Source organism: Protopterus annectens, chromosome 2.part0, assembly GCF_019279795.1.
Source record: "Protopterus annectens isolate FY-2018-M chromosome 2.part0, PAN1.0, whole genome shotgun sequence".
Taxonomy (NCBI): domain Eukaryota; kingdom Metazoa; phylum Chordata; order Ceratodontiformes; family Protopteridae; genus Protopterus; species Protopterus annectens.
In genome coordinates this window covers 1,688,994,355-1,689,008,443 of record NC_056728.1, presented here as the reverse complement: position 1 = coordinate 1,689,008,443, position 14,089 = coordinate 1,688,994,355, and positions in this window count along the sequence as shown.

Genomic DNA, 14,089 nt, shown 5'->3' with positions numbered 1-14,089 from the left:
ATTGGTTGTGGATGTGAGAAAACAAAGTGGTACATAGGTCAAACAACAAGAAAGGTTAAACTTAGGATTCTTGAACATTTAGGAGATATAAGACACAAGAAGTTAGAAAGTCCAGTAGGTAAACACTTTTGTGAGAAACATGGGGGGGGTTCCAGAGGGATTCATGTTTGGTGTTCTGGGCAGGCCCAATGTATTTGGAAATGAAGCTATGTTTCGTGAGAAACTGTTATTAATGGAATCCAGGTTCATTTTCAATTTAAAAACTTTATTTCCTAATGGGATGAACTTGGAGGTTTAAAGTTATTCCACACACCTGTCGGGAATAATAAATTTTGAAGACAATAAATTTTGAAGACATCAGATTTTAGGAATATCAAATTTTGAGGGCATTAAAATTTCTCTGTCTATCAAGATTGCATGTATTTTTGTAGCAGTGTTCAGTTCTTGGGTTTTTGTAGAAACGATATAAGAATGCATGATTTATTTATATCAGTGTATTTATGCATATGTTTATATTTGTATATAAAGAAATCATGAATTGTTTATGTATATTTACATAAGTAAAGGGAAAATGATGTCAGTTAGATGTTTGTATAGAGCATGAAGGAGGGCTAATTGAAAAATTGAGGGATGGTGCATCAATTATACAATTAAATGTCTTTTAAAAATGGGTGGTGTTTGGTAAGCAAATTGTATTCCAGGAGAAGGCGAAGGCCGAGGTACCAGAATTAAAATTTTCAAACGCACAGCAGTTGGTGTTCTCATTTTGTGTATCAGAAGTTGCCACAGTGTCTCAGAATGCCCAAGTGCACCAGGTTAGCAGGAAAAAGCACAGCAAATTGCCCTACAATCATACCAGGAGGGGTGATCATAACTATTAGGTACCGGTGCTGTTACTGCATAGGAACAGCTAGTGCTGATAACACCTACATGTGCTACAATAAATGCTACAAAAGCCTGTTAAAGTGCTAGCCAATTATGCTAATTGAAGTGCAAGACGTAAAAGAACAAGCATATTGTGTCATTGTGCTGTAACTCAGAGCAGATCTGAGTGTTGCCATTGAGATTCTTGACATAGCTATAGAATGCTTTTGTGGTTGCCTTTAGAATCAGTGGTGATTTAGTTTTCATAACTAGCTTTGGAGGATTTTATGAGGGATCTCAGCTTCTTACTGAGGCTGACCAGGGAGTTCCTCCAATCGTGGGATTTTACTCTTCTTTTGCAACAGTTTCTTTCTTCTGTTATAGAGTTTGTTTATGGTAGAAGACCACCAGATTGGCTTCCTTTTTTTGGAGGATAGCATCTTGGTTCTGTTAGGGATAGCACGATACATGCACTTATGTAAGTGCTTATAAAGTGCATTTTTGTTGGATTCAGCAGTCGTACCTCTATTGTCCATCTGCATGGGTGTCATGAAGTTTGCCACTTCTGTCAGACGCATGAAGTTGACTTTGAAGAAATATTTTATGGTTGTTTTCCTAATGGGGGATGGGAGCGGGATGTAGATGTCTAGGGTGATTAGCTTGTGGTCGGATCTGACCAACGAGGAACTTATAATATATAACAGCTGTAAGTTGCACCATTATGGACAATAAGGAATGTTATTGGGGGATCTTTCACTTGTGCCTCTTTCTACCGTTTGTCACCTGGTCTTCAGATGGAGTAAAATAATTGTTAAACAAGCAACCAAAGCTTGATGCTGCAGGTGTCACTGCCTGGAAGGGTGTTATTTACACAGTAACACACACCCTAGAGGGCATTGCTGTGCTTAGAGAATGGATTATATATTAAGTTGCTTTGTATATTTTTTTTAAATTACTGTACATTTAATATTTTTGATGTAAAATACTTCCTCCGCCTAATGTTTCCAACTTGCTCTAGTTTAGGTAACTGTTGTTGGAGGAAATATATTCCATCCAAAACATTAGTTTAGTAAGTATTTAATGTTTACACACACTCAGATACACATATACACACACATTTAGTACATTTAAAATGTGCATAATTAAACACAGTTAATAATGCAAGCCAACCTCTCAACTGACCAGATTTTTGTAGAATGCCCAGATTTTTACTTCATTTTTTTTTTGTCTGTCTCTTATAACATTTTTGTTTTGCTGGCAAATCATTGTGGGTTGAAGTCACTAAATAATGACTTACATTTAGTTTCAGACCATCTCCTTCAGAAATTACATGCTAAAATAAATCCCATATTCATGCAACTTTCTAATTTTATAAGAGCAATATTTAAAATCTGTCTATATTTTTGTACCTTCGTCCCACCATTATTATAGACTTTGCCCAGGTTTATTGACCTAAGAGGATGAGAGGTATGGAATTGCAGCCACTACTCAATGTCTCGATCTCTCACTCTCACTCTCACTCTCACTTCTGCTGTCAGGCACACAAACACGAATGCGCTCACACATGCATACAGAAACATAAATGCATACACACAGACACACACAAATACGTCTCTATTTTTTTACATTATCTACATATTTTAATTTTAACAGCAAATCACTCCTTCGGGAGTGTAAAATATTGGAGGCCTTTAGCTTTATTACAGTCTGAACACCACAGCAGCTTAATATGCTGCCATGAAGTGGTGGAGTACTTTTTCAGCAGGCATTACCTGCACATTAACAACCTGCTGGAGAATGTTGTTCACCAATCAGGGTTTAATGTACAGTTCACCCATTCACTAAGTACATATATAAGGAGATCGATATAATGTAATGTTAAAAAGGAAATGATTTATGACTGGATGAAAAGTTAATTTCATAAAGTAAGCAAGTTTTCTTTCTGAAAAAACATCCATTTTGACCTGGATTTGAAAATATCAGACTTATTAGTTGTAAATTAATGTGTGTGTGTGTGTGTGTGTGTGTGTGTGTGTGTGTGTGTGTGTGTGTGTGTATATATATATATATATATATATATATATATATATATATATATATACATTTATGTGTGTGTGTGTGTGTGTGTGTGTGTGTGTGTGTGTGTGTGTGTGTGTGTGTGTGTCTTATGGGTGAGGACCGACTGCAACATATCAACATATACTTTTATTTCCATGGCTGCACTTGATAAATGAAAGCTATGCCATTGCTTTGCCATTTTCCAATATATATACTCCCAAATTTCAACACAGTACTCTTGGTATGCTGTTTCAAGGCACCCAGCTCTAAAACCTTCATAATATATTTGGAAAGAAACTATGTAAACCAACCTTATAAAATAAGTTTCAAAATTGTAACTCTGATTGCTGGAGGGCAGAAAACTAGCAGTCACTCAGACCCCACCATCCAGAAACATCTATTTGAGAAAACATTTTGGTATAAACTGTAATACCCAGCTATCTAGAGTCTTTACTGAATAATACCTTAAACCTCCTATAGAGAAGGCCCATTGGATATATGAAAATGCCCCTTAAGAACATGTTTGTCTGTGTGACTTTTTTTACACTTTGGTATGGATATTTTGAAAACCTAAGATTAAGCAAGGGGTTAACAATGTCAGTTTTAAAAGGCAACATATGGCCTCAAGAATTATGTTGCAGATGCAAAGAAAATATTTTCTGTCAAAGAAGTAAAGTGCCTACCAATAAAACAATATTATCCTTGAATAATATTTAAATGTATTAAATCATAAAAAATACTCACGGACTTATAGAGCAGGCAAAGTTTCAGTACAGGCTAAAACTGGGGCTTATGAAGGAGTCACTTCATCCACAGTATATATACACCCTAACTATATTCAAAAACACACAAAAAATGTGTTCATCTTCACATCATATCTACTAGTGTGTGCATATCCTTGTGTCCCACACACAAATATCTGAGCGCGCTGACTATCCTCTTCTCTTTGATGCTACACACAGCCTGTCCCAAACAATTAGCAGACATCCACAGCTATCCATCACAAAGCTATCACTGATCATGTACTCTTGTCTCAAACAGTAAACAACAATTCCCATTTTTCATGCACATCCAGTAGTACCAAAACATAAATATCTCTTTTGTTATCTTGCCATCTCCCAGTGATACTCACCTCCCCTGTCTTGAACAACAATCAAGTATCCCTACTAGCTACCCAGCACCCCTTCCATCTGTTGTTCACTTCCCCTGGTTCTAACAATTAAAACATGAATTTTGGGGGTCCAAAATATGGGTTCATATTATGTTATCAAAAGATAACATAATGAAATGCTCAAAACATTGAAATGGCTGCATATCAAAGCTTTAATTGCGGGGAGCTGTTCCCCCACACCCCCCACTAAATATATATCCCAACTCCGAGATCGCACTACAGTGAGGAAAAGGCAAATATCCCAATCTTCACTGTACTGCGATCCCACAGTGCGAACTTCGAAATGCGGCCATTTTGAAGTTCTTAGCGTTCGATTATGTTATCTTTTGATAATGTAATAGGAACCCCCAAAATACAACACTGGTCCCCTTTGAGGATATGTCCTCTCAATACCTTGTGCCAAATGCAACACAAGGCATAAAAATGGGACGGAATTCTGCTAAATGTCAGATTACAGTACATCATAGGAGTATTCCGTATTATACCATGAGCTGATTGGCCAGCGCATTATTGTAATCGAGTTATACTAATGGAAAGGTCCGGTCGCCGGACTTTTCCATTAGTATAACTCTACTTTAAAACATTAAAGCGCTATGTATGGGGGGTTTTAACGCCGCGACACAGCTTTAAGCGCACGGAGATGGAGATCTCCGTTGTTTATTTTAAAGCTGTCTATGCTAAACCCATTTAACATAGCGAGACAGGTTTTAAAAAGCAACGGAGAAAGCAAGATCTCCGTTGCTTTTTCCCTGTTTTCTATGTTAAATGGGTTTAACATAGTGAGACAGTTTTAAAATAAGCAACGGACATCTCCGCTGCTTATTTTTTAACGTCTCGCCTGTTAAACCCATTTAACAAAAAGCAACAGAGATCTTGCTTTCTCCGCTGATGTAACATCAGAACTGATGCCAGACATCGCAGTAAACAGGCATCATACTATGCCATTATTTAAGAAAAGTAATAGTTACTTTTCTTAAATAATGTCATGACAATAATTACCCGCGGTTGGCTTTGTTTGGTCCCGGGCTTCGCCCCCGAGACCAAACCACGCCAACCGTGGGTAATCCCACACCCACACCACACAGCGTAGTATTGCTTATATCATTCCACACAAAGCAGCTGAAGTATCATCTCAAGATCCCACATCATTCCACACAAAGACATCTGAAGTATCATCTAAAGTATCATCTAAAGATTCCACATCATTCCACACAAAGACAGGTGATGTATCATCTTAGGATTCCACATCATTCCACGCAAAGACAACTGAAATATCTCAAGATTCCACATCATTCCACACAAAGATATCATCTCGATTCCATATTATTCCACACAAAGACAACTGAAGTATCATTTCCCCACAACAGTCTGTAGGAGACATAATACAGGGATAGGGCCTTGAGGCAGTTTGCATACGACATGTTAACTATGCTCTGTATTCTTTTAGTGAGGATCTCTGTGGACATTACAATTGTTGGATGTACCTAGTTAGGTACATAGTAAAGGGGCATTGTACTCAATGATAGGTCTGATGAAAGCTGAATGCACTGGAACAATGCCCTCCTTGGACCTAGATACCATACCTTTGTTTATAAGTTGTACAACACAAAATTATTTCCTCACAACTGACGATACATGATGGTCAAAGGCTAGATTACTGTCTACGTGTGCTCCAAGTCCCTGACTACTGGGTTGACTATTAAGGTTGTGCTATCAATATGATAGTTACCATGGGTGAATGACTTCCTGAAGGATACTATTATGCATTTGTTGGCATTTAGGTTTAATCCATGACGCTGACACAAGTTGTCTGTGTCAAACCTTTCTGGAGAATATTAGTGTCAGTGAGGGATTCTATGACTTGTCCTAATCTGTAATCAACTGTAAATTTGGTCAGCCAGAGTCCCTTGACATTAGCTTTGACTTCAGAGAAGTAGATGCCAAGGACCAATCCTTAAGGGACTACACTTGTGACTAGCCTCTTTGTAGAGGTGAACTCTTCAGTTCTAAATTCATGGGTCCTGTGTGTGGGTCAGCTGGCTATCCACTAGGTGACATAAGGGTTTATACCTAACCTCTTGAGTTTGTCAGCAATGCCTGAGTAGGGTATTGTATCAGATGCCTTGGCAAGGTCAGGGTAGGCAGTGTGAACCATTCAGCCTTATCCATTGCTTTTGTGACCTTCTCAGTGAAGTTCACTAGGTTGAGTAGGCCCGACCTGCCATTGACGAAAGCAAACTGGATCAGGTCCAGTGTCTGGAAGTTTCCTGTGTCACTATTGATCATTTCAGCAAAACCTCACTAATTTATCTACTCACTAGGTTAGCCAAGAATGATAAATAGTTGTGATTTACCTACTGCATGACTACTGCTAGTGGTGGTCTCACTGAAGCTGTGCTCAGTTGGAATGACTGTCCTTTTGATCCTTCTCTCACCAAAAACAAAACAGTAGCATTGATCCCAAGCTGGTTCTTAAGAAGCATGCAGTAGGTCCTGGGTGATCAGTAATTACATCCCAAATGCTGTATGTGTCTGTTGGCTTGTTGCAACTTTCACCTAGTAGATTGCCCAGATAGCATATACATCAGCTCAGTGCAAAAGAGCTAAATTATACAATGGACCAAAACCAGACCAGTCAGGGATGTCCAGTCAGAAGCAGTCAGAAATCAATGTCTCAGTGCTCTTTCTTTCTTTTACCAGTAGCAAACTTGTAGCACTAATCCCAAGCTGACTTCTATGAAACAGTTTTCAGGCTTCCCAGTGTCTGGTAGTCTCTAGAAAGGCTAGAAAAAAATGTCCCTCTGTTCCTCCTCTCACCAGGAGCAAAACAGAGCCACTAAACCTGAGATGATTCCTGAGCTTCCACAGTCAAATATACAGAAGTGGTGGTCCACTCAAGAGCCACTGCATTTAACAGCACAATAGAAAAAGGGTAGGTAAGTGGGTCAGTGGGAAACAGTCTTGGAAGAGTTGCAAGTCAGTGGCTATGTCTCAACCCCTCCCACTGTTCACCTAGTTTTAATTTCTTGGCAATCAGAGCAGAGAACAAAAAATAAATATTTCTTAATTTGTCTTAAACGCTTATTTTTAAAATTCCAAGATAAAGCAGAGTTAAAATAACACAAATGCAATGAATTACAAATTGCAGTAAATAAAATCAAAAGAAGGAAAACAATACAAAATTGCAAATCTTATATGCAAAATTCCAAAGTAGCAGCAGGTCAGTGACAAGTGGCATTGTCATTGCTTAGGAGTGTGCCATCTATGTGATATGATGAGGAATTATTGCTTTTACCAAACTGTACTATACTGCATTTTTTAACATTTAGTTTGAGGCCTTTGTTCAGCCCATTATGGAGTATCTTCATATCAGTAGGTGTTCAAATAATAACCTATAGTTTACAATCTTCACCAAATTTTGTTAACCAGAGAGCTGGGATATTGGCCTGTTGTTGTTTGTCTTTTTGTTTTTTTCCCGGTAACGGGTCGCCACAGCAGAACTCCGGTCTGCTAATGATTGGCAGTAGATTTTTAGGGTGCCGAGTTGTCAGCTCGACACCCAACCTTCAGAGAAGGCACGCCCATTCACGCATGTCTTTCGGAGGCCACTCGACCATGGGGAGGACATGCAGACTATTACAGAAGGCACTCTCCACACACTAGCTGAGAATTGAACGGGAGAACCTCTTGCTGTGAGGCAACAATGCAACCGCTGTACCACTGTGGCAGCTGGGATATTGGCTTATAATTCACTGAAATTAATGCCAAATGGAGGAGGGCCTAGAACCAATCCTCAAGGAAACTCACTAGTGACAGTATTACTTTCTGAAGTGGTGTCTGCCACTGTAACAATGTGCATTCTGTCCAACAACCAATTTGCTATATACCTCATTACATATGTGTTGATATATAGATGTATCATTTGTCAGTGATGCCTCCATGAGGGATAGTTTCAAATACCTTGGACAGAACTAGGTATGCTGTGTGCACTGTTTGACTATCATCAACTATGTCAGTTACCTTTTTGAAGACATTTACAAGGTTATGAAAGCATGACCTGCCACTGACAAAGTCACTGATGTAGATCCAAGGCTAAGAGATTATCAAAGTTTGGATTTGTGAGGTCAGAGCTGTTACATTCTGTCATTTTATCATAAGATTGCTAAGACCGAGGGGTCTATTGTTACCAGGGTCAGTTGTTTGACCTCCATTATAAAGGGGCAACAAAATGGCAGATTTTCAAGCTTTGGAGATGTAGTCTGTTAGAAGACTCATGTTGAAGAAGTTTAGTAAAGGTTCTGATACTCCACACTTGGTGATAACTACTAAATTTCCTGGTATATTACCAGGGCCAGTGGTTGCGATGTTCTTTGTTATAGAAAGGACTGCTAGGACTTGCTGTCATAATCTTTAGAGCTCAGTGACTGATCAATCAGGGTGTAATTATGATGGTGGGTGAGGTAGTCTTCAGATTAATTTTGTCTACAAAGATGTTAACAATTTCTTTGGAGTCAAAATGGATATTATCATTATGGATCCATTCTGAACTTTTAACATAAAGAAGGATTTGTAATTCCTTTTGGTATCAGTGCCAAATTTGAGTTCATAATCACCTCTGTTATTTCTGACTGCAGACATACAATATTCACCAGCATATTTGATTACCCTGTTAAGATGAGGAGTGCATGTGACCTTCTATACTACCATAAGGATTTGTTTTTAAATTGTCTTGAATGTGTGATACTGCCTTCTCTATATAAAGACTAAGCTTGGAGTAGAATAAAGAAGTAAATGCCTTGGCTCTATTAATAAGGTGAATCAGGGTAAAGATGCAGAAGAAATTATTTAGCTTACCGAGTAGAATAAAGAAGTAAATGCCTTGGCTCTATTAATAAGGTGAATCAGGGTAAAGATGCAGAAGAAATTATTTAGCTTACCAAGTAGTTGCAGGAGGCATACTTTTTAGACGTCCTTGAATGCTAATGTATTCAACTGTAGTGCTGTAGTGTGCCTCCATCATTGTATGTGAAAATCGCTAATCTGTTGTCTGTTTTAACAACTGAAGATAATACCTATAGAGTTGTATAAGAAGGGGCAATATTAGCAAGGACAAGATCCAGAATATTGTATTCCCTATCAGGGATGTTTACTACTACCTGTTCTAGGCTGTTAGCACTGACATAGTTAAAGAAATACTGGGCATGCTGTCCATTTGTAATGTAAGTCACCATCACTTCATGGTAATTACCATCACCGGGGATAAATGTATTTAGGTTTATACAGATAATGGTTATGCTATGAGGGTAGCACAGACAGCAAGATTTTCACTTGATGCATTCAGAAACAATTGTATCAGAAAATTGTTGCTTATTGAATTGTCTTACCACCAAATGCATTGTTCTGCTCATATTGCTACATCATCCTCGAGAAGGCAGAATGCTGCTCAGTGCTAGGCTAATAACCAGCCTGGGGCACGTAGTCCAAGAGCTCTAGCATATCTCTCCAGAGATGCAATCTCAGGTCATTTACATCCACATGTGGAATGACAGAATGTTGCTAATAATTGTGATTCAGTGACTCGAGTGCATATGTCATCTGGTGGAAACTGGCTCCTGATAGGCAACTCACCATGACCCTCTCCTTGCTCAGCTTAGCAAGTGGAATATCTGTGTATCTCAGGATGGAATCACCTATGACTGCAATATTTGTTTGTGTGGTGAGTTGCCTTATAGACTTATGGGCTAAGACACCATGAATTGAAGCAGTATGTGTTGTGCTGGATGGTGCTTTGGTAGAATGTTTGTCAGGTTGCTGAGGCTCCCTAGTGTTATAGCTGCATTCAGGAGGTTGTATTTTTTGCAAACAACTTTATTAGTTTTGACATATAAGCGAAATGAACATGCTAAATATTTCATATTGTTAACAATTAAATATAAATAAATGTTTAACAAACATAACATAACTAAAGTATTTACAAAGACATCCACATATATATGTTTCATTAACAAATGTACATATTAATATTTTGGATCAATATTACATCAGTGAACACTTAAAAAAGTGAATGCTGATTTATCGACCCCCAAACACTGAGAAAAGTTATTTTTTCCCAAGGGAAAAAAATCACTGTTCAAAAGAAAAAAAAACTTTAAAAACATTACATAAGGGGGGAGCTTTGCCGCCCACACCCCCTGACCCACTCCCACTTAAATATACCAACTCCGAGATTGCACTACAGTGAATAAAATGGCAAAGTGACGGAGGTGGCCAATGTTGCATTTTACATTTTTACCTTAAATGAAAACAAGGCACTTCTTCCTCTCTTTCAGTGGTATTTATTACACACGTGTGGGAGCCCCATGGAAAGTACCAGGGAGACTCACTGAACAAAGGAATGTATAAGCTTATATACCGGTAATACTGCTGACAGTACAAAAATATAAACTAGACCAATTAAGTTAATACAAAAGACAATTAACCAATCAATGGTTTACTCATAGGCTCAAAGCAGTTCACATTATTACATCTCTAGGCAGAAAAAGAAAATCAGATGTACTTCCATATAAGGCACATTTCCTGCTACCAGGCAGGCTCCTGTTTCTCAGTGCTTTCTACTATTCACATCTTATTCAGAATTCACAGTACAAAGTTAATTTCATCATATATAGATTGTCACATACTCAATTTCCTTAAGCACATACTTTGGTCATTCATATTCTACAATCCCCCATTTGATGCTGTGTAAGCATCACCATTTAGTCTAGCATACATTTGCCCTAAGTCTAACATAACCAAGTGGCTGGTTCCTTCAACATTGTCACACATTTTGATTTCATCATCTATATCCATAACTGCAGGCATATAAAACTTTGGCACCTTTTAGTAGTTTTAAAAGACATTAATTTTAAAATCAATGTTTTGATTAAAAACACAATGAGAAAAGCAATAAAAGCAAATACTGCATTTAATAAAATTAATTTAAATAGTCCACCTCCCCAACCTGAGAGCAGGTTGGTTAACCATGCCCACGTTGACTTATCGGCCTCCTTGGCCTTAGAGAGTTCGGAGACTCTCTGAATGAGTTTGAGATGACTTTCAATTTCATGCTGATTGTCAGGAATAAATGTACAACAGTCCTCCTGGATTAAAGCGCAAGTTCCGCTTTTAGCTGCTTGGGTAAAATCAAGAGCCATACGGTTTTGGAGGACTACAGCTCTCATAGCAGTCAGTTCATTGGTTACTAGTTCTAGAGCAGAAAATGTGGCATTACTTAATACTTCAAGCAATTTAGACAGTTTTCTCAATTCCCAAATTGATTTACTGCTCTGTATGCTAGAATTATACCAGCCCACGATATGACATCATCACCCAAGTCCATATGGGATAGTCCTTTGGTGCCAACATGAGCTAAGTCATGATGATAAATCCATGAAGCGTCAGTTTGGCCTACTGAATTGGCAGGCTTTTTGACCTCTCAAACATTCTGAATTTTTCTTTGAGGTAAAGCGGATGTATGTCGGATGGCTGGGACTAAATATCCCAGGAACCAGCTACCAGACCAGTTTCCTGGCAGCCATTTATAGGCTCTTCTACCACACACAAAATAACAGTTTTCCACCTTAGTGGTGATATTACTATGTACATAACCTTGTTCAGAATGAAATACCTTCTTATTGATCACTGTCAGCTGTTGGTATAAAACAGAATTATTTCTTACCTCTTCATATGTTTTATGCATCAGTTCACAAAATGAATCGTAGGTTGTATTACAGTAGGAGGAGTCATTATTACACTTGTAGGAACTGTGACATTACAAAAACTCCATCCTACCTTAACTTTACCAAATTTCTGAAAACACACAGTTCCATTTCGACAGTTAAACAGATGTAATGCTATCTTGCTTTTTGAAGTGACATTTGATGTATCATAGATCAGATTCATCCAGGTTTCATTAGCCCCTAAAGGGACTGTGGTTAGCATCAATCCCCCATAAACAGTAGGTAAAGCAGTGCAAATTCAACAGTCAGAAACACTGAGGGATGATGCATAGGCAAATTTAATAGCTTGGTAGGTGTTGAAAGGAGGATGCCAAATAGCTCGCTTGGTGTGATGCATCGATGGAGCAGGAAATAAAAATGGCCACATTAAAAATAACAGTACAACAAGAATGATCAGCAAAATGATTGTGCAATATTTTTGTGGAAATGGTTGTTAAGGCTGTGTAGTGTCAGCAGTTTGTGGTTTTCCAAAAGGATAAATGTTAGGCATCGTCAGGTACTGGAACAGTTTTACTTCGAGTACATTTAGCAATTGGAGGAGAGTCTGGAGTTGAAAAAGGTAAAGGCTGTTGATCTTCAGACGGCACAACTTTTTTAACATGTGAAATATGTATCCAAGTTGGAGATCCTTGCAGTCACAGAGCAGATGATGTTGTCAGAAGAACCAGGAAGGGCCCTTTCCAGCGCGGCTGGAGTGCTGCTTTTCTAGAGAAGGATTTAATGTAAACCGAATCACCTGGTTGTAAAGTGAATGACAGGAAAGGATCTGGAAGATGTTGAGTGGCTGCTACTTGTCGGTGATGAAACTGTAGAAATGAAACAAGAGATTTGCAATACAATAAAACATCATTATCAAATGCATCATAATCAGAAAAGGGTGGTGGTGGTGGTGTCATGGGCATACGCAGGGGGTGACCCATGAGGATTTCATGTAGAGAAAGACCCTTAGTAGGATGCGGTTGTGACCACATAGAAAGTAAAGCTAATGGTGAAACCTGTACCCAAGTCAGGCCTGTTTCTGAAGTGATTTTAGCAAGTCTAGTTTTCAAGGTCTGGTTCATACATTCAATAATGCCTGACGCCTGTGGTCTATATGGACAATGAAATTTCAAAGGGATGCCTAGCATAGTACACAATGAGTCAACTAACTTAGCAGTAAAATGTGTTCCACGGTCAGAATATATTTGACAAGGAACACCAAAACGAGGTATCAATTCATAACACAATTTTTTTGTAACTGAAATAGAATCATTTTTAGCACACGGGTAGGCTTCTAACCACTCTGAAAAAATATCAACAATAGTCAAAACATATTTAAAATTAATACAAGGTGGGAGTTCAATAAAGTCCCACTGTAAAGCACAAAATGGTCCCATTAGTTTTGGCACTGGTTGAGCGGGAGCCAGGGTGCCCTTTGTAATGTTATGTTGCAAACAAATGGAACACATGTTTAAAAAATGTTGCACAGAAGCAGAAAGCCCTGGGGCAAACCAATCCTTCTGGATTTGTTTGATTAATGCTTGTACCCCAACATAAGCTGGCAAGTGATATGCTTTTATAAGAGAATTTAACATAGATATAGGGCAAATTAATCTGCCATCAGGATGTTGCCAAACTGAATCAGAGCGTTGGAAACAATTGTGAGCCAGCCATGTTTTTCTTTCTGATTCCGATGCTTTACTCTGTAAAGCTTTCAAAACAGTAGCATCAAAAGTAACCACTGATAAGACAGGCTGCAAAAATTGTCCCTGAACAGAATGTGAAAGAGCAGCCTGTTTGGCAGCCCAGTCAGCCAAATTATTTCCTTTAGCTATTAGGGAGTCGTTAGACTGGTGAGCTGCACACTTGACAACAGCAATTTTAGATGGTAATAATAAATCCTGTAAGAGGTGATCAATATACAGATCATTTTTAATTGGTGCCCCAGAAGATGTTAAAAAACCTCTTTCCTTCTATAAGGTACCAAAATCATGAACAACACCATGGGCGTAACGTGAATCAGTATAAATAGTAACAGATCTGTCTTTGGCCATTTTACATGCATGCAAAAGTGCCACCAATTCCGCAGCTTGTGCAGAAGTGCCAGGTGGTAACTGTCCAGTTTGTAAAACTGCAGATGGTGAGCAGACTGACTATGCAGCCTGAAGTTTGCCAAGATTATTTCATAAACAGGATCCATCTATAAAAAGAACTAAATGAAGATTAAGCAAAGAAACAT